This window comes from Stenella coeruleoalba (genome assembly GCF_951394435.1).
Source record: "Stenella coeruleoalba genome assembly, chromosome: 6".
NCBI lineage: Eukaryota > Metazoa > Chordata > Mammalia > Artiodactyla > Delphinidae > Stenella > Stenella coeruleoalba.
In genome coordinates, this window is record NC_137151.1 from 47,022,911 (window position 1) to 47,044,646 (window position 21,736).

General features: G+C 37.3%; 1 protein-coding gene across 2 annotated transcripts in view; it reads left to right on the top strand.

Moving 5' to 3' along the window:
- EPC2 (enhancer of polycomb homolog 2) overlaps positions 1 to 21,736 on the top strand; it is a 107,420-nt gene that overhangs the window by 44,756 nt on the left and 40,928 nt on the right. The window lies entirely within an intron of this gene.

A 21,736-nucleotide genomic window follows, 5' to 3' on the forward strand; every position in this document is an offset into this window, starting at 1 on the left:
CTATACTAAATTGTACTACACATACAGTTTTTTTCCTGCCTTTTCTACATATATTTTAAGTTCCTCAGGTTTTTGTAGTCTCCTGTTGTCATTTTCAATGTGTATATAATTTTCTATCAAATTTATATTCCATTATTTGCTTACCTCTATGCCTATTATTGACCTTAAGTTTATCTGTACTAAAATTTAAACTCGTTATTGTTGACTCTTTTTTTCAAGGAAGGCTTGATATAACTTCTTTCTAAGCCCTTGAATACAAGGAATTTCAGAAAATATTGCTCTGAATTTTTCTTTTTCTTTTAATGATAGATTTGAAAGAATCACCTCCCATTTCCCTGGCTAGAAAAGCATAGTTGCCACAGTAGGGCGGCTTAGCTCAGGCCCATCACATTGCTTGCCTGGGCTCTGGCAGACACCTTTGTATTGGTCTGCCAAAGTATTGTATTGTATTGCTCTGCTCTTGTCTTTGTACCTTCCAGTCATCCACACTGCCACTGTTGTGATTGGTACCCATTTAGAATTTTTCAAAGACTCACTGTTGCCTGTGGGATAAAATTTTAACATATTTGTATGGTGTTTAAGGCCCTCCTTTGTGCCTGTCCAGTCACAATTTGCTGTGTATTCTTCCACCATGACATCAGCCTCATTGAAATGAGCTGTTGGAGGTCTGTTTCCTCCACTAGACTGTAAGTTCCTCAGGAACAGAAGCTGCATCTCATTCTCCATACATTCCTACACTACAGTCTCAGTACACCGCACCCCACCCCCCATTCCTCTAACCCTTCACACTTCCAGATACAATAATAATGAGCTCCTTTTAGATCTCTGACTTATCTCTTATTTTTTCATGCCTCCAGGGCTTTACATAGCCCTTTACTTCTCTTCTCCTCTTTTTAAAATACCACTTGTTCTTCAAGGCTCATCTCCAGGACTACCTTTAGGAGCCTTTTCCTGACCCCTCTAAGCAGGGTTCTTGGCACTGTTTACCTCAAGCCCTCCTGTGTTGTGTGCATCGACCACCTGCAGTTGTGATTGTTTGCCCTCTGTTGCTTCACTAGTTCATAAGGCTCATTGAAAGGAGGGACTTCTTTTTTCCCTTTTAATTTTACTGCTTACTGTAGTACCTAGCATATGATTAGGTATGCAGTTAAATATTTGCCAAATAAATAAATCAGTGAATGAATGGTGAAGATATAAGCGTACACATCATGACTTTTTTGAGACATTGATCTCGTAGGACTCAAAATTATATACAGAATAAAATACAAGAATAAAATCATTGGTGTGTACAGTGAAATTGAGAGACCTGCTCTGTGGATCAGGTTAAAAATTGAGCTCACTTATTCACCAACAGTGTCATTTTAGGACAAAAATTATCTGCCAAGAAGGAGTTAGGAGTGGAATGACTCCAGTCTTGGTGTGGATGTGAGATAAACCTGCCTGTTCTTTCCTGTCCCTTTTGGTACCAGTTCGCCATAGTAACCCATATTGGTATTCTGGGGAACTTATTTAATCACAACACATTGTGGTATTCTGACCAGGTCGAAAGCATCTTGGTGACCTATAGTCATTGATGACCCAAGATACTCAAACTGTTCCTCATTTAAGCTAATTCTACACATTGGTCAGTTGTGTGACATACAGAAAATGCTACTTCTGTTTTACTTACTGTTATAACAAATTTACTTTGGGTACCTCAACCCAGATGTTAAAATTCTTTCATTCCTTTTGGAGTTTAAGAACTTCATTAAATTCAAGATCCAAACCTTTTTTTTTTTTTTAAGGAAATGACTGTTTACATAGCAATAAATTCTTTATTTTGACCTCCCATTACCCCTTTTACTTAATATCATATTTTACAGTATCTCAGAATTTTAGAAAGTGAAGGAACTTAAGATATTGTTTCATAAGTATTCTGTAGTTAATTTATGTCCAGTTTTGAACTCAATTAAATGCTTCTTTGAAACAGGACTCCTTTGCTTGTTTTGAAATGAAGGTTCACTTCCCCTTCTCAGTGCATTACTCCTACACACACAAATCAGTAGAATGTCTCACCTGTTTCTTGGCTGAAAGAAAGAGTTCAGGAGAAGGAATTGGTGGGGTAGCACCCCTTGTTATCTGTCAGGCAGGGAGAGGAACCCACTCAAAGGAAACTGAATTCTGCTGTTTGTGTCTGCAGCCAACATCTTAAGCCCTGGGAAGGTGCCTGTCCATGCGTGTACACTGCTGTACACCTCAGTACACTTGAAACTGACTCCTCAGTTCAGTGAAGCTGACCGTTGTCAAGTCTACAATTGGAAAAGAAGAAAAATTCTGCTTATTTAGTGTAAGGTGGACGTATGTATTCTACTAGGTTTTCAGCAAGAGTGAGACAGATGCTGATCTAACATCCAACTTTAATTTCATTATCCTTGGAATGTTTTTTGCTGTTCTCCCTATTAAACAAAAATGATGATAACTGACCTTTTGCTTTGGCAGGGCAAATATGTTTTGATTGGAAGGAGTTGGAGAAGATACCAAATGAAGAGCATTGTTTTGTTTATACAGTAAAACTTTTTGGTGGAAAGGATGCATTCTAGGAACATCATTTCTTGTAAAAATGTCACTGGATATCTATTAAGAAATCAAATTGAGCAGAAATAACATCACACATTTAAATAAATACCAGAAAAGCCAGGCCACAAGTATAGGAGTGGATTGTATCAGATTTGTGGATAACACATTCCAGGTGAAGCTAGATTCCAGGTTGAGGTGGTTAGAGGAGTGATATCAGGGGCAGTGAGCAAGGTCAGGCCCTGAGGGCAACCTGCATTCAGGTTAGCTGGCTTTAAGGGTCTTCCTCTCTTCTCAAGATTGTGCTGAGCCTCCTATCCTTGGATAAAGCTGTGAGTGTGGGCAGTAGTGCTAAAATGGTAGAGCAGTATCTGGGTAACTACTAATCCAGGAAAGGATGAGGAGCCCTAAAACTTAGAAAATTACATATTAAGTCATTCCAGGTATTTGGGAAAACGAAATAATCATTTGACAGTCTGGGATAGAGAAGTGAAAGAGAAGTCTGAGTACAAGGAGCATGCCCCTTGGGCCTATATGCATTTACTTATGTCCACTATTTTTAAAAAATTACCAAGGGCATTTTTCACAGAACTAGAACAATACTTTTAAAATGTGTGTGGAAACAGAAAAGACCCTGAATAGCCAAAACAATCTTGAGAAAGAAGAACAGAGCCAGAGGAATCATGCTCCCTGACTTCAGACTATACTACAAAGCTACAGTAATCAAAACAGTATGGTACTGGCACAAAAACAGACACGTAGATCAATGAAACAGGATAGAGAGCCCAGAAATAAACCCACTTGCTTATGGTCAATTAATCTACAACAAAAGAGGCAACAATATACAATAGAGAAAAGACAATCTCTTCAATAAGTGGTGTTTGGAAAACTGGACAGCTACTTGTAAAAGAATGAAATTAGAACATTCTCTAACACCATATGCAAAAATAAACTAAGAATGGATTAAATGTAAGACTGGATACTATAAAACTCCTAGAGGAAAAAATAGGCAGAACACTCTGACATAAATTGCAGCCATATTTTTTTGGATGTGCCTCCTAAAGTAAAGGAAATAAAAGCAAAAATAAACAAATGGGACCTAATTAGACTTAAAAGCTTTTGTGCAAGAAAGGAAACTACTGACAAGATGAAAAGACAATGTACGGAATGGCAGAAAATATTTGCAAATGATATCAATAAGGGATTAATATCCAAATATATAAACAGCGCATACAACTCAACATCAAAAACACAACCTGATTTATAAATGGGTAGAAGGGGACTTCCCTGGTGGTCCAGTGGTTAAGACTCAGCACTCCAATGCAGGGGGCGCGTGTTCAGTCCCTGGCAGGGAAACTAAGATCCCACGTGCTGCCTGGCATGGCCAGAAAAACGAGGGGGGGCGGGCAGAAGAACTGAATAGACATTTTTCCAAAGAGGACATGCAGATGGGCAACAGGCACATGAAAAGATGATCAGCATCACTAATCATCATGGAAATGCAAATCAAAACCACAATGAGGTGTCACCTCACACCTGTCAGAATGGCTGTCATCAAAAAGAAAAAAAATAACAAACGTGGTGAGGATGTAGAGAAAAGGGAACCCTCATACACTGTTGGTGGGAATGTAAATTGGTGCAGCCACTGCAGAGAACAGTATGGAGGTTTCTTAAAAAGCTAAAAATAGAACTACCATACGACCCAGCAGTACCAATCCTGGGTGTATATCTGAAAAAAACAAGAACACTAATTTGAAAAGATACATGCACCTCAATGTTCATAGCAGCATTATTTACAGTTGCCAAGATACGGAAGCAACCTAAGTGTCCATAAACAGATGAATGGATAAAGAAGATGTGGTATATATACACAATGAAATCCTGCTCCCAAGCATGCTCCCAAGACCTTGTAATTAAGGGAGCCAGAATTTGAACCAGGCAGTCAGATTCCAGAATCCGTGCTTTTTTTTTCTTCTAGTTTTATTGAGATATAGCTGACATACAGGACTGTGTAAGTTTAAGGTGTACAGCATAATGATTTGCCTTACACATATTTTGAAATGATTACCAGAATAAATTTAGTTAACATCCTTCACTTCATATACAGAAAAAGAAAAAAGAATAAAAATATTTTTCCCCCTGTGATGTGAACTCTTAGGATTTACTCTCTTAACAGCTTTCATATGTAACATAGAGCCATGTTAACTATAGTCATCATGTTGTACATTACATCCCCAGAACTTACTTATCTCATAACTGGAAGTTTGTACCTTTTGACCACCTTCATCCAGTTATCCCTCCCCCAGCCTCCCACCTCTGGTAATCACAAGTCTGATCTCTCTTTCTATGAGTTTGGGATGGGGGGGTTGGAAATTTTTTTTTTTTATATCTACTTCTAAGTGAGATCATACAGTATTTGCTACCTTTCTCTGTCTGACTCAGTTCACTTAGCATAATGCCCTCAAGGTCCATCCATAATGCCCATAAATGGGCAGGATTTCCTGCTTTTTAATGGCTGAATAATATTCCATTGTACCACAACTTTAGTTTGTTGATGGGCACTTAGGTTGTTTCTATGTCTTGGCTATTGTAAATAAGGCTGATGCAGACATGGGGGTGCATATATCTCTTCAACACAGTGTTTTCATTTCCTTTGGCTTATTCCCAGAAGTGGGGTGGCTGAATCATATTGTAGTTCTATTTTTAACTTTTTGAGGAACCTCCATACTGTTTTCCATAGTGGTTGTATCAATTTGCATTCCTACTGACAGTGCACAAAGGGTTCCCTTTTCTCCACATACTTACCAGCATTTGTTATCTCTTGTCTTTCTGGTGCTGGTCATTCTAACAGGCATGCGGTAATATCTTGTGATTGTGATTTGCGTTTCCCTAATAATTAGTGAGGCCAAGCATCTTTCCATGTACCTGTTAGCCATTCATGTATCTTCGTTGGACAAATGCCTGTTCAGGTCCTTTACATAGTTTTAAGTGGATTAATAGGGTTTTTTTTAAACATTTTTAGATTTACAAAAGATTGAGCAGATAGTACAGCAAATTCCCATATACTACCTCCTACACACACACACACACACACACACACACACACACACACACACACACAAAATTTCCACAATTATTATCTTGCATTAGTGTGGTACATTTGTTACAGTTAATGTAGTCAGTACCTTATTAACTAAAATCCATTCTCTTTGGTGTTTGTGTTGTACAGTTTTATGGATTTTTAAAAATCCATGTCATAGATCCACCATTACATTACCTTATAGAATAGTTGAATTACGATAAAAACTCCCTGTATTTTCACCTATTCATTCCTTCAAATCCCTGGCAACCACTGATCTTTTTGCTCTCTCTGTAGTTTTGCCTTTTCCAAAATGTAATATAGGTGAAATTATACAGTACATAGGCTTTTCAGACTAGCTTCCTTAACTTATCAGTTTGCATTTAAGATTCTTCTAATTTTTTTTGGCTTGATAGTTTTTTTTTTAATCATTGAATAATATTCCATTGTATGGATAATTCAGAGTTTGTTTATTCATTTACCTATTGAAGGACACCTTGGTTGCTTCCAATTTTTGGCAGCTATGAAAAATGTACTCTAAGTAATAGCATGTTTTTATGTGGACGTAAGTTTTTAATCTCTTTTGGGTAAATACCTAGGAGTGCAATTGTTGGTTTGTACAGTAAGGCAGTGTTTAGCTTTGTAAGAAACTGCCAAACTGACTTCCAAAGTGGCTATTCCATTTTGCACATCTACCAGCAGTGAACGAGAGCTCATGTTGCTCTGTATCCTCATCAACTTTTGGTATTGTCAATTTTAGAATTTTAGCTATTCTAATAGGTATGTAATGGTATCTCATTATTTTGACTTGTAATTCCCTAATAACCTAGGATGTTGAGTACCTTTTCGTATCATTATTTGCAGTTTGTATATCTTCCTTGGTGAGGTGTCTGTTGGATCTTTTACCCATTTTTTAATTGGGATCTTTGTTTTCTTACTGTTGAATTTTAAGTGTTCTGTGTATATTTTGGAGTCCTTTATCAGATATGAGTTTTTTAAATATTTTCTCCCAGTCTGTGGTTTTCTTTTCATTCTTTTAATAGTGTCCTTCATAGAGGAGAAGTTCTTAATTTTAAAGAGGTCTAACTTAATTTTTTTCTTTCATGGATCTTGCTTTTGGTGGTATTTCTGAAATTTCATCACCAAACATAAGAGCATCTAGATTTTCTCCTATGTTACTTTCTAGTAGATTTATAGGTCTGTTTTACATTTAGGTCTGTGATTCATTTTGAGTTAATTTTTGTGAAGGGTGTAAGGTCTGTGCCTAGATTCATCTTTTTTAATATGGATGTCCAGTTGTCCCAGCACTGTTTGTTGAAAAGACTATTCTTTTTCCATTGAATTTGTCTTTGCTCCTTTGTCAAAGATCAGTTGAGTGTATTTGTATGGGGCTATTTCTGGACCCTCTGTTCTCTTCCACTGATCTTTTTGTCTATTTTTTGGTCAATAGCACACTGTCTGAATTACTGTAGCTTCATAGTAAGTCTTGAAGTCAGTCCTCTAACTTTATTCTTCTTCAGTATTCTGTTGACTATTCTGGATTTTTTTGATTCTTCATATAAACTTGAGAATCACTTTGTCAGTACTGATTGATACACAAAATGACTTGCTGGGATTTCGATTGAGATTGCATTGAATCTTTAGATCAAGTTGGGAAAAGCTGATGTGTTAACCAAATTGAGTCTTCCTACCCATAAACATGACTGTCTTTCCATTTATTTAATTCTTTGGTATGTTTCACCAGAGTTTTGTTTTTTTCCTCATATAGAACTTTTACGTATTTTGTTAGATTTGTACCTTAATGTTTCATTTTTTTGGATGCTAATGTAAATGGTTTTGTGTTTTTAGTTTCAAATTCCACTTTCTCATTGCAGTATATAGGAAAGTGTTTGACTTTTGTATATTAACCTTGTATTCTGCAACCTTGCTATAATCACTTAGTTCCAGGAGTTTTGGGTCAGTTCTTTAATAGAATGTATATACATATGTACATAGACAAGCTTATCATCTGTGAACAAAGACAGTTTAATTTCTCCCTTCCCAGTCTTTATAGCTTTCGTTTCCTTTTTTTTTTTTTTTGTCTTACTGCGTTAGCTGGGACTTCTGGTACAACGTTGAAAAGCAGTGGTGAGAGGGGACATCCTTGCATTGTTTCTGATATTGGTAGGAAAGCTCTTAGTTTCACACCACTAAGTATGATGTTTGCTGTAAGTTTTTTGTAGATGTTCTTCATCAAGTTGAGGAAATTTCCCTCTATTCCTAGTTTGCTGTCAGTTTTTATCATGAATGGATGTTGGATTTTGTTAAATGCTTTTTCTGCACTATTTCTGCATCAGTAATCTAATCTTCCACCTGTGGGAACTGTAAAAGGAAGAGCAAATTAAATCCAAAGTAAACAGAAGAAAAGAAATAGGATAAGAAATAGAGCAGAAATCTACTGATACCAATAGAGTTTTGGTTTTTGGTTTGACCAGAAACCAAAATAGAGCAGAAATAATTATATCTATTGATATAATTTTGATTTTTTTCTTTGTTGATGTGGTGGATTACATTCATTGATTTTTTTTTTTCCCCAGCTTTGCAGGGAAAAAAGGTATTTATCACAGGTACTGTGATAAATCTCACTTGGTCATGGAGTATAACTCTTTTTATACATTTTTAGATTCTATTTTATTGAGGATTTTTGCTTCTATGTTCGTGAGAGATATTGGTCTGTAGTTTTCTTGTAATGTCTTTATCTGATTTTGGTATTAGGGTAATGCTGGCCTCATAGAATGAGTTAGGAAGAATTCCCTCTGCTTCTATCTTCTGAAAGACATTGTAGAGTATTGATACAATTTCTTCCTTAAATGTTAGGTAAAATTCACCAGTGAGCCCATCTGTGCCTGGTACTTTCAGTTTTGGAAGATTATTAATTATTGATTCAATTTCTTTAATAGAGACAGGCCTATTCAGATTGTATATTTTTTCTTGTGTGAGTTTTGGCAGATTGTGTCTTTCAAGGAATTAGTCCATTTCATAAAGGCTATCAAATTGTGGGCATAGAATTGTTCACAGTATTCTTTGACCATCCTTTTAATGTCCATGGATTCGGTAGTGATGCTCCCTATTTTTAAATTTCTGATATTAGTAATTATGTTCTGTCTCGTTTTTTCTGAGTTAGCTTGGCTAGAGCCTTATTGATTTTACTGATCTTTTCCAAAAACCAGTTTTTGGTTTTGTTGATATTTTTCTCTATTGATTTCACTGATTTTTGCTCTATTTCTTACTCTATTTCTTTTCTTCTGCTTACTTTGGATTTAATTTGCTCTTTCTTTTCCAGTTCCCACAGGTGGAAGATTAGATTATTGATTTTAGATCTTTCTTCTTTTCTAATATATGCATTCAATGCTTAAATTTTCTTCTAAGCACTGCTTTTTTACATCCCACAAATTTTGATGAGTTACATTTTCATTTAGTTAAAAGTATTTTAAAATTTCTCTTGATATTTCATCTTTGACCATATTTATAAGTGTATTGTTTAATATCTAAGTATTTTGGGATTTTCCAGCTATGCTTCTCTTATTGATTGCTAGTTTAATTCCATTGTGATGTGAGAGCAGATATTGTATGATTTTTATTCTTTTAAATTTATTAAGGTGTTTTTTTATGTCCCAGGATGTGGTGTCTTGGTCTGTGAGCTTGAAAAGAATGTGTAATCTGTGTTGTTGGATGATGTGGTCTATGGATGTCTATTATATCCATAATATGATTGATAGTGGTGTTGAGTTCAGCAATGTCCTTACTTCCACGTTATTTTTGTTTTTTTGTTTTTTTTTTGCGGTGCGCGGGCCTCTCACTGTTGTGGCCTCTCCCGTTGCGGAGCACAGGCTCCGGACACGCAGGCTCAGCGGCCATGGCTCACGGGCCTAGCCACTCCACGGCATGTGGGATCTTCCCGGACTGGGGCACGAACCCGTGTCCCCTGCATCGGCAGGCGAACTCTCAACCACTGCGCCACCAGGGAAGCCCAAGTGTGTGTTTCTTAAAAACACATTCTTTTACATAACCAAAGCACAGTTATCAAAATCAGTAATTGCCGCTGCAGTTACCTAATCTGTTCACCTCATTTGTATTTTAATAATTGCCCCATTAATATTCTTAATAGTGAAGGAAAACTTCAGATGATATGTTGCATCCAGCCATCACATGATGGCTTTGGGCTATTCCTAAATCTTTTTGTGCGTCATGCCACTGACATTTTTGAGTACAGGCCATTTATTTTGTACAGTGTTCCTCAATTTGGGTTTGCCTGTTTTCCTGGGATTTGATTCAGGTTAAAATGGGTGTTTTTGTTCTGTTTTTTAAATATTTATTTGGCTGCTCTAGGATCTTTGGTGCAGCGTGCGGTATCTTCATTGCGGTGTGCGGGATCTTTAGTTGCGGCATGTGGCCTCTTAGTTGCAGCATGCGAGATCCCTGACCAGGGATCGAACCCAGGCCCCCTGCATAGGGAGCTCAGAGTCTTAACTGCTGGACCGCCAGGGAAGTCCCTAAAATGGGGTTTCTGTTGTTGTTCTGTTGTGGTAAAAAACACATAACAAATTTTCTCTATTAACACTTTTTAAGTATACATTACAGTATTGTTAACTATGTACACATCATTGTACAACAGATCTCTAGAATTTGTTTTAATTTATTTATTTTATTTATTCGTTTTTGGCTGTGTTGGGTCTTTGTTGCTGCGTGCGGGCTTTCTCTAGTTGCAACGAGCGGGGGCTACTCTTTGTTGCAGTGCGCAGGCTTCTCATTGCGGTGGCTTCTCTTGTTGCGAAGCACTGGCTCTAGGCATGCGGGCTTCAGCAGTTGTGGCATGCAGGCTCAGTAGTTGTGGCTCACGGGCTCCAGAATGCAGGCTCAGTAGTTGTGGCACATGGGTTTAGTTGCTCCATGGCATGTGGGATCTTCCTGGACCAGGGCTCGAACCCGTGAGCCCTGCATTGGGGGGCGGATTCCTAACCACTGCACCACCAGGGAAGTTCTAGAATTTTTTATTTTGTATAACTGAAACTAAACAATTCCCTGTTAACACCCTCCCCACAGTACCTGACAACCACCGTTCTACTTTTTGTATCTGTGAATTTGTCTACTTTAAGTGGAATCCTGTGGTATTTGTCTTTTTGTGACTGGCTTATTTCACTTAGCATAATGTCCTTGAAGTTCATCTATGTTGTAGCATATGACAAGATTTCCTTCTTTTTTAAGGTTGAATGATATTCCATTGTATGAATATACCACATTTAGTTTATCCATTCATCTGTTGATGGACATTTTGGTTGCTTCCATATCTTGGCAGTTGTAAATAACATTGCAGTGAACATGGGTGTTCACATATCTCTTTGAGATCCTATTTTCAGTTCTTTTGGATATATGCACAAAAGTGTGATTGCTGGATCACATGATAATTCTACTTTTAATATTTGAGGAAACTTCATATTTTTTCCACAGTGGCAGCACCTATTTTATCATCCTACCAACAATGCACGGGGTTCCAATTTCTCCACTTTCACCCCAAGTGTAATTTTATGTGTTGTGTTTTATTTTAGAAGTGGCCATCCTAATGAGGGTGAGATGACATCTCATTGTAGCCTTGTGTTTCCCTAATGTTTAGTGATGTTTAGCATCTTTTCATATGCTTGTTGGCTATTTGTATATCTTCTTTGGCAAATTGTCTATTCATATCCTTTAAATCGGTTATTTGGTATTTTGTTCTTGAGTTGTAGGAGTTCTTTATATATTCTTACATAAAGATATATGTTATACCCTTATCAGATATATGTTTTGTAAATATTTTCTTCCACTCCATATTTTCACTCTTTAGATTGTTTCCTTTGCTGTGCAGAAGTTTTTAAGTTTGGTGCAGTCCCATTTGTCTATTTTTGCTTTTGTAGCTTGTGCTATTGTTGTCATATTCAAGTAATCATAGGCAAATCCAGTGTCACGAAGTTTTCTGCCTTTGTTTTCTTCTAGGAGTTTCAAGTTGGTATTTGTATATGATGTAAGATAAGTGTCCATCTTCATATTTTGCATGTGGATTTCCAGTTTTCCCAACACCATTTGTTGAAGAGACTATCCTTTCTCCATTGTTTAGCCTTGGCACCCTTTTTGATCATTTGGTCATATACATAATGGTTTATTTCTTTGCTGTCTGTTCCATTGGTCTGTATGTCTGTCTTTATGGCAGCCACACCGATTTGATTATTGTGTCATTGCAGTATGTTTTGAAGTCTAAAATGTGTATTTTAAAATGAACTATATCTACCAGGGCTGATTTTTTTTTTTTTTTTTCCGTAGGGCTGGTTTTTGAAAAGAATATTTGGTGAAATCTTCTTTAGTTAAAGAGTCTCTTTTTGTAAAGGAAATTATTCATTGCTAATTCATGTTTTATATGTTTGGATTTTTTCAGATCTATTAAGATTTCTATTTTAAATCTTTCTGATATCTTCTGTATACTGAGTTTACTTCCTTGTCCATTTAATACTTTGTTAACATTAAAACAAGTCTATTTATAAGAATACTGCTGTTTAGGGCTTCCCTGGTGGTGCAGTGGTTGAGAGTCCGCCTCCCGATGCAGGGGACACGGGTTCGTGCCCTGGTCCAGGAAGATCCCACATGCCGCGGAGCAGCTAGGCCCGTGAGCCATGGCTGCTGAGCCTGCACGTCCAGAGCTTGTGCTCCGCGACGGGAGAGGTCACAACAGTGAGAGGCCCAAGTACTGCAAAAAAAAAAAAAAAAAGAATACTGCTGTTTAATTTCTCAAGTTCCTGACCATTTAGTGGGCTAGAAAGATACGTTCTCTTTCTGTGACTTATTTATTAATTATTTTACACTATAGATATTAATAGAATGTGTGTTCTTACTGATATAAAATATATAATTGTAGAATTAGTTTGTACTAATTAAGCCAAGATACTGCATGAACCCAGATGTCTGAGTGAGGCTTTTTGTCCTCCTACTGTACTTGTTGAAAGATTGGTTGAGAGTGAATAAGATAAGAGGTTTGAACAGAAGAATCTGGGGATCACAGTACATAGGGATCACAGACCCAGAATATTTTCTTAAAACACAAAATCATTTTTAGAGTCGCAAAGTAACATGATTTTAATTTATCTTTAAATAGATAATGCATTTAGAATATTCCAAAATAAAAATATACAAAAACAACGTCATCCCTGTCTACCCTCTACTCCAGTCATCCTCCCCTTATAAGTAACCACTTGTATTAGTCTATCTATTCTTTTAGGGTTTTGTTACACAAATTGAAGTACATAGGAAATGATATTCTTATACCCCTTCTTACAGAAAAATTAGCACACTATATGTACTTTTTAGCATATTTTGTGTGTGTGTGCGTGTGTGTGTAAGAGTATAGTCTAGAAATTGTCCTGTATCAGCGTGTAGAGTGTGTCCTCATGCCTTTTTACTGCTGCATAAGTAGTCCTTTGTGTTTGGGATGTGCCAGTTTATTATCCATTTTCCTATGGAAGGAAACTTGGATTGTTTCCAGTCTTTTGTTATTACAAATAGTGCTTCAGTGAATAATTTTGAATATAAAGAATTTCATAAGGGTCCGATTATATCTTTTTCTTACAGAAGTTATCAAATTGCCCTCTTTAAGGATTATACCAGTTTGTATGTCCACTAGCAAAGTATGAGAGAGCTTGTTTCCCCATATCCTGGTCAAAAGATTGCTTTTGAATTTTTTGCTTTGCCAGTTGGTAGGTAAGAGATAATACACCTCAGTGTATCAGTAGTAATTTTTTTAAAATAAACTTTTGATTTTGGAAAAATTTTAGATTTACAGGAAAGTTGTGATGGTAGTACAGAGTGTTCCTGTATACCTCTCATCCAGTTTCAGTTTCCTCTAATATTGTCATCATGCATTACTGTGGCACATGTGTTGAATCTAAGAAATCATACTGGTACATTATTATCATTACCTGAAACCCAGATTTTACTCTGATTTCTCAGTATAGTTTTAATTTGGATTTCTTATGAATGAGGTTGAGGGTCTTTTCATGTGATTAGAATCCATTAGCATTTTTATGTCCTGAACAGTTACTTGCCCAGTTGTCTATTGAGTTGTTAGAAAACACGAGAGGAAGAATCTGAAGGAGGAGAAAAGAGAAGACTAATAAGAAAAAGCATAATTTGAGGGAGAATAAAGGGATCATTATCTTTATACACCTTTTTTTTTTTTAAATCAGTATCACACCCCCTGGGTCCTATCTAATATCATTAGGCTCTTTCCCCTCTCTAACTATGAAAATCTCTACCCGAAAATTCAGAGTATCCACTGACCCATTCTCATGGTCTGTGATTCCCATAGTTGTAGTCATTGCTACTGATTTTGACCAGTAATACTTTTTTTTTTAATATAAAAAGTGAATTCTTCAAAGTGAGAGAGGAATGTAGTTTGTTGGCTAGTCAGCAGAAAGACTACGAGAATAATCCTGATTATAGTATAAACCTGGAACTCCTTACAGAATAAATTAGTTGGTAGACAGCCTTGGATCACTATATAATCTTGTAAAAAGTGGCCTTGAACTCTTCTGCACTTCACTTTCTTTTTCTATACATTGGGAGGAAAGTGTAAGTAAGGTCTCTAGTCAAGTCTTAAAACAATAGGAAATCTTGGGGAATCAAAGTCAAGAATTCTGACTTTATCAAGATTCATATGATCTCTTGGTACAACATTTAGAATAGCTAGATTTGGAGGTTATCAGAACCTTGGAGAGCTCCAAGCAGAGGAGGAGATGGTGCTTGGGTTGCTTCTGAACTTTGAGATATACTAGTTCATCATTAAGTATCTTTGAAAGTTATTTGAAGCCTGAGGATCTTAACAATACAAGAATTTTTAAAATTCATTGTATTTCACATTAGGAATAAGTAAAGTTTATAATCTTTTAAGAGTGAAGACTTGGGTTTAGGTTAGAGGTCTTCAAAATGTTGTCCAGCATCACTTGGGAACTTGTTAGAAATACAAATTCACAAGGCACACTCCAGATCTACTGGGTCAGAAACTGGTCATCAAGCTCAGCAATCTGTTTGATTCAATCAGATGATTCTGGTGAATGCTTAAGTTTGAGAAACACTGTTTTAAAGGCTTTGATGCTACTTATGTCAAGGAGAGACTTATGAGCCTTTGTCAGATCCCTGGACTTCCTTAGAGTTAAGTATGTGGGATCTTAGGAAGATGTTTTATTCCAACTGCTTCCTAGTTCATAGGTCTACCTGGTCAGAGCCCACTTTATTGTACACTGGGTTCCATTTAACTGAGATTTAGATATGAAATAGCATTGCTGATGCTAGACTTGTAAAACTCTTCAACTCTACTTTTAATATATATATATATATACATTTTATATATGTGCATACAGCTTCCGTGGACATATGGTTTTGAATTTTTGTCCTACTATTTGAAGGTACATTGGAATCATATAGCCTCCTATCCAAACTCATTATTGATAATTTATGTCTTTTGTAGTTAAGCATATTCTCTGTCTTTTTTCCTGCTACCCTCTCTGTCTGGAATTACCTTTCACCACTTTCTCTATGCTTTATGGTGTTGTTATCTATCTTAATTTATCAGGGAGCCTGTTACACATGTTGTACATGTTGTATAGTCAGTGTTGTTACTGGGTTCAAAGGATTAATAAACATAATTTTGGAAAGTTGTATAAGAAAGGAAATGCAGAGCTGGAAGAAGAGGTAGACTAGAGAGTTTTTAAGTGAATGACACTCTTATAAGTGTTATTGTTAATACTTTCAAAGAAGAACCTTTACAAAACAAGGTGCACTAGTGCCTCCGTCTTATTTTGTTACTTGCATCAAAGGGATTGGGGGAAAAAAGAAAGAAAGGAAAAAAAAAGAAACAAAAAGGGATTGGATATTGGCAAATAGTGTCCAGAAGTAAGCATTTAAGAAATTTAAAGATGCATGAAAGTAGGAGCTTTGTATAATGTTGCTTCTTTTTATGTTAAAAAAATTATCATTGATGATTCATAGGTAAATGTTGGACATTTTCTAGATGTAAAATAACTTTAAGTGGGAAAGTCTTATTAGAGTTCGTTCTCATTTTAATTTTTATTGTTTGTGGGTTTTTTTGGTTCTTTTTTGTTTTGGTGTGCGGGCCTCTCACTATTGTGGTCTCCCGTTGCGGAGCACAGGCTCTGGACATGCAGGCTCAGTGGCCATGGCTCACAGGCCCAGCCGCTCCGTGGCATGTGGGATCTTCCCAGACCGGGGCACGAACCCGTGTCCCCTGCATCAGCAGGAGGATTCTCAACCACTGCGCCACCAGGGAAGCCCTATTGTTTGTTTTTAACAAATCCTTGAGTGCCTGGTGCACTGGGTTCGCAGTATCTTCTTTTACATGCATTGTAGTCAACTGGCATTTGTTTTATTTGTAAATTAATCTTTTTTATCTTTGGTTATTAAATGTATGTAATTTATTATCTTAATAATTTAAGTCCATGGCTGAACAAAAACAGTCTTTTAATTTATTTCCCGTTGACAGTCAAAGAACTTTTTATTACAGCTATTATGATTAGAAGGGTTTAATTTAGCATCTGTGTGGTGTAGTGGGAGAAGCACTGAGCTCTGAGTCAAGACCCTGAAACCTGTGCTCAACTCACCAAAGTTCTTAACCTCAGTTTTCTGATCTGTAAGATAAGATGTTTCCAACTCTAGGTCATGTAACTTTTTATTATTTGTAAACTTTTTTGTTTTGTCTTGCTTTTTAATGTGACCCTGGCGTACTAGAAAAAGAAAAAAGGTAACAAGGAGATTTGAAAGAGAAAATTCAAAATGGATTCCAGGAATAAGAAAAAAAACTTTTTAAAAATGAAAATTATCCAGTTTACTTTATGACAGTGAGATTTTTACTGTATTAAATATTGTTGAGTAAACATTTTTTAGTTATGTAATTTTCCTCCACACCTGTTGTTTTTCCACCAACACAAGGAAAGGGAATTACATGATTAATTGAACATTGGGGTTTTGGTCTGCAACTATCCTTAGGAACTATTCCTTTTTTTTTTTGGCTGCGGTGGGTCTTTATTGCTGCATGCAGGCTTTCTCTAGTTGCAGCAAGCGAGGGCTACTCTTCGTTGCGGTGCACGGATTTCTCATTACAGTGGCTTCTCTTGTTGTGGAGCACAGGCTCTGGGCACGCGGGCTTCAGTAGTTGCAGCATGTGGGCTCAGTAGTTGCGGCACATGGGCCCTAGAGCATGCAGGCTTCAGTAGTTTTGGTTCATGGGCTCAGTAGTTGTGGCTCACGGGATCTAGAGCACAGGCTCAGTAGTTGTGGCACACGGGGTTAGTTGCTCCGTGGCACATGGGATCTTCCTGGACCAGGGATCAAACCCGTGTCCCCTGCATTGGCAGGCAGATTCTTAACCACTGCACCACCAGGGAAGTCCCAGAACTATTACTTTTTAAGATTTTTACTCTCTGTTTACTAGAGAAGAGTAACTACTATATAATTTGGGTAAAGGTAATTGGAGTCTAGATCTCCCAGCATATTTTGTTTATTCTAGTTTTCCTCTTGACAGGTTGCATATAGATTTAAAAAATTTTTTTACAATCTTGAGTATTCCCATTCTTCCTTTCTGTTTTTAGAACCTAGCACATTATAGACCCTTAATGATATATGTTGATCTTCAGAGAAAATAAACTCATAAGGAAAGGAATCTGAAAGCATAGTAATAAATATTGTCTCCATTCTCATGGCCTTTAGTGTCTGCAGCCTTTTCTTTGATTCCTGTTCAGAAGACAAGCAACTTTAGGTAAAAAAATGTTCACTAATAAAAATGGAGTAATTTTGATAATAAAAAAACATTTAAAATCAGGAATTGCTGCTCTCTTGTTTATATCACTTTATCTACATGTGAAACTTTTAAATCTCAAGAGTATTGTTTATGGTTTGTTTCTGTTTCAAATTGAAGATAAAAATGTGTGTATGAGTGAATTTTTAGGTGAAAATTTTTTCTTTAACATGAAAGTAAACTTAATTGTTAGAGGTGTGGAAGAAGAAATATACAAGACAGATACTGACTCAGTGTAAGAAGCAGCTGTCGAACAATACATCTGTCTGCCCCTTCACTGGAATTATTCAAGGTGGATTGGGCAGCCCTTTTTTTTCTCCTTGTTAGTAACTTTGTGATTTTAAACAATTACTTTGTTCATAATAACTGTCTGTTGGGGTTTGTTTGGTTTTTGAACTAAGATGGTAGGGAGAAGAGTCTGCCTCTGTGGGCCCTGATCTTCCTTAGATGGAACTCCAGTTTCTCACTCTTGAGCACATAAAGCGATCTACTTAGCCACTTGACCACATTGGCCAGACCTTGAAGCGAAGCTCTCAGGAAGCTTTGTCTGCTGTGGAGGAGGAACTCCTTCAGAAATTTTCCTTCTTAATCATATTTGTTTTAAATTTTTTGACTGCCTTTGTTTAAATTTTCTTCTTAGGAGTCAGCTTTGCCCCTTGTGACTCAGGAACAGTGCATAGTGGGACTTGTACCTTTGCTAGGTATTGTGTGCTATTGATGAGCACAATTCTGTTTCTCATTAGGGTCTTGGTGCAGACCAGCTTATTATTAGATGCTTTGTAGACCACACAGATGACCCTGGTTTGCCCATTGTTTTACAAGATACCTATTACTGTATGCTGTGTAGAAGGAAGAAATGCAAAGCCTTCTGGTCTTCGGATTTGTAAACTGTTCTCCTGTACCTCTGCAAGTTGAAAGTGAGGATATGTACATAGGTGACCAGTGTATAGAGCTTCTTCAGTAAATCTTCATGTTAATGTTTTCTGTATAAACAAGCCCAAATATGGTTGGGTGCATTCCTAATCTTTTAGTCCAGACAGCTTTGTTGAGCTTGTTAGCAGTATACCCATGAGGTGTTTCCATCTCCTTCATGGTGAGTTTTCAGATTTCTCGATATATGAGGTACATGTTCCATGGATGTGTTTGTGAATATTCGTAATGTATTCTCTGGTCACTCTCTTTTTGATGGCAGAATGGCCTTTTTTCTCTTTATTTCCTAGAGCCATATTGCCTGGGACCTGGTAGGAAAGGAAGAACATGAGGGATATTGCCAGGCTTGTTTTAAAAGGGTTTACTCATTTGGAATGGAAATTGAATTGTTCTCATCAGTAGCACACAGTATCCATCAGGGGTGCAATTCCCTTCCAAAGAACTAGAATTCAGAAATATGTACCCAAGTTGACCTCTTTACTGCGAGTATCCAAAAGAAGCATGATATATAGCCATACTGCTCCTCTAAATCAGAGGACAGAAAAGATGTAAACTGGGATATGGTCATGTAATTCAAAGGATATATTATAATGCTTTGTTAAGACAAACAAACAGTATTCTAAGCCCCACCTGAGCCAGGTGCTTGACAGACGTGGAGCTGAGTGGTACTGGGAGGATTGCTTTCCACACTTCCATCTCTGGACACAGCCCATGCCTTACAACACCTTGGCAGATATCTGACAATTCCCAGGCTCGGCTGCAGGCAGCTGCATTGCTGGACCAGTTCTGGAGTTGAATAGTTTTGGAACTAACCAGATGTAGGAGAGACTTGGGATGCACTGCGGGAGAAATAAATAAGTAATGATTTTTAAACACACACACACACACACAAAAACAATGTTCTAAGCCCAGTGACCACCAGGTATGTGTGTTTGGGAGGAAAATCTTGAGAGACGGAAAGTTCTTTTCCTATACAGGAGTGTTTACAAGTATAAGTCAATACTGTCATACTCCAAATGAGGAACTACAGACAGGGATTCATCTCTTCATCTACCATACCTAGCTTTCTACCTGATGTATTAAGTAAGCACTTAATAAATTGAATTAGTACTAAACCAGGATTTTGTATGTTTTACAAACATCTTTTGATTTACTCTGTAAATTGTTTCTGTGATACATGTAGGAGGTAGGTATTATTTCTAGACACTACTAAGTATATCCATATTTTTGGTAGCATAAGCAAGAAATGGTAGTAGGAAATTATAAAATCCTTCTTGTGCTTTCTAGAGATGGATGGTGGTGGTGATTGCACAGCATTGTGAGTGTACCTAATATCACTAAACTGTACACTTAAAAGTGGTTAAGATAATAAATTTTGTTACTTGTATTTTACCACATTAAAAAAAAAAAACACTTTCTCTTGACACCCCCATCCAAAAAAAAGCCCTTTGAATGCAAATTGAATGTGAGTAGTAACATAGATGCTTATATAATTATGTAGTTGATTGCCTGTGAAATTTTTTTTTTTTTTTTTTTTTTTTTTTTTTGTGGTACGCGGGCCTCTCACTGCTGTGGCCTCTCCCGTTGCGGAGTGCAGGCTCCGGACGCACAGCCTCAGGGGCCATGGCTCACGAGCCCAGCCGCTCCGCGACATATGGGATTTTCCCGGACCGGGGCGCGAACCCTTGTCCCCTGCATCGGCAGGCGGACTCTCAACCACTGTGCCACCAGGGGAGCCCCTGTGAAATATTTTTATATACATTTCTCTCATTTATCAATTGGTAGATTTATAAACAATATCTCATTCATTACAAAAAGAGCTGTGACATGGGGAATCTGTATCATTTAGGATTTTATAAGAAAAATAATATCAGGACAGGTGATCTGGATAAAATTATTACTTTTGTCCTTAGTAATACACATTTGCTGTACAGACTACTCTGCACAAGTGTCTATGATACCAATTAGCTCAACAACAATCAATAAAAGGGAATGAGGTCAATACTACATGGAAGTTGTCCTGGTTCTTCTATGATTTTTCTTTGCCAGAGGGGGCTGGAATAGCAACAGAAGGATTAAAATCTTCAGTAGAGAGGAGCAAAGGCTTTTCCTTGACTGCTCAACATGGAAAGAGTCCTTTCAACTCTATATTAAAAAAATTAGGGCTTCCCTGGTGGCGCAGTGGTTGAGAGTCCGCCTGCCGATGCAGGGGACACGGGTTCGTGCCCCGGTCCGGGAAAATCCCACGTGCCGCGGAGCCTGCGCGTCCGGAGCCTGTGCTCCGCAATGGGAAAGGCCACAACAGTGAGAGGCCCGCGTACCGCAAAAAAAAAAAAATTAAAAATGAGTGCCTGCACCTAAGATGCCTTTCCCAGAAAGGTGTACCCCCTAGCCTTGCACAGCTCTCATATAGAGGCAGGTTGCATTTCCTGCTGGAGCCCCAACGCGCCAAGTTCCCTTACAGTCTGTGTTCTCTCAGTATCCACAAGCCAGCAATTCCATTCTGTTATTTTTGTGCATTTTTAGTATCCCTTGAGGTAGTAGACGTGGCCATCTACTGTAACGTTTATGGTTTGCTTGGACTCTGATAACACAAAGTTACATAGATTTTACATAAGCCTGTTATTTTTGGTGTACAATTTTGCATATAGAGGATTTTTTTTTTGAGGAACTCATATATCATGTTATAGCAGGAATGTGTATACTTTTTATAGTACTAATGTAAATCAAATAAATTATAGTGGTCCATTCTAAATATTAGTGAGTACCTCATGCTGATTTTTGTCAGTTCATAAAAAGAAGCAGTTGACTTCAGGGGCCCAGAAGTAAATTTCTGGGCACATTCAGAATTCAACCTCTCAGAGCTAGGCAATCCTTAAAGAAGATTTCATTTTAAACAGCATATTTCTTGCTGTTAGCTCACATCCCTAAGAATATTCCAAGCAGTATCTCTTGATAACGTGACATATTGGTTGTTCTCTTTGTTAATGGATGATAAAGCCTGAGAGATAGCCAAGAGAAGAAACTGTACCCCAAAAAAGTGAAATTTTGAAAATTATACTTTCCTATCAATTTTTGCTTATCTTTCGTCTTCCTCCTCCACCTTCCTCTATTTCCCTTTCCTCCCACCCTCTGCCTCTGGTAACCACAAGTTTGATCTCTTTCTATGAGTTTGGGTTGTTTTTTAGGTTCCACATAGAAGTGAGATCATACATTATTTGTCTCTCTCTGACTTATTTCATTTAGCATAACGCCCTCAGGTCCATCTATAATGTTGCAAATGTTAATTTTATTTATTTATTTTT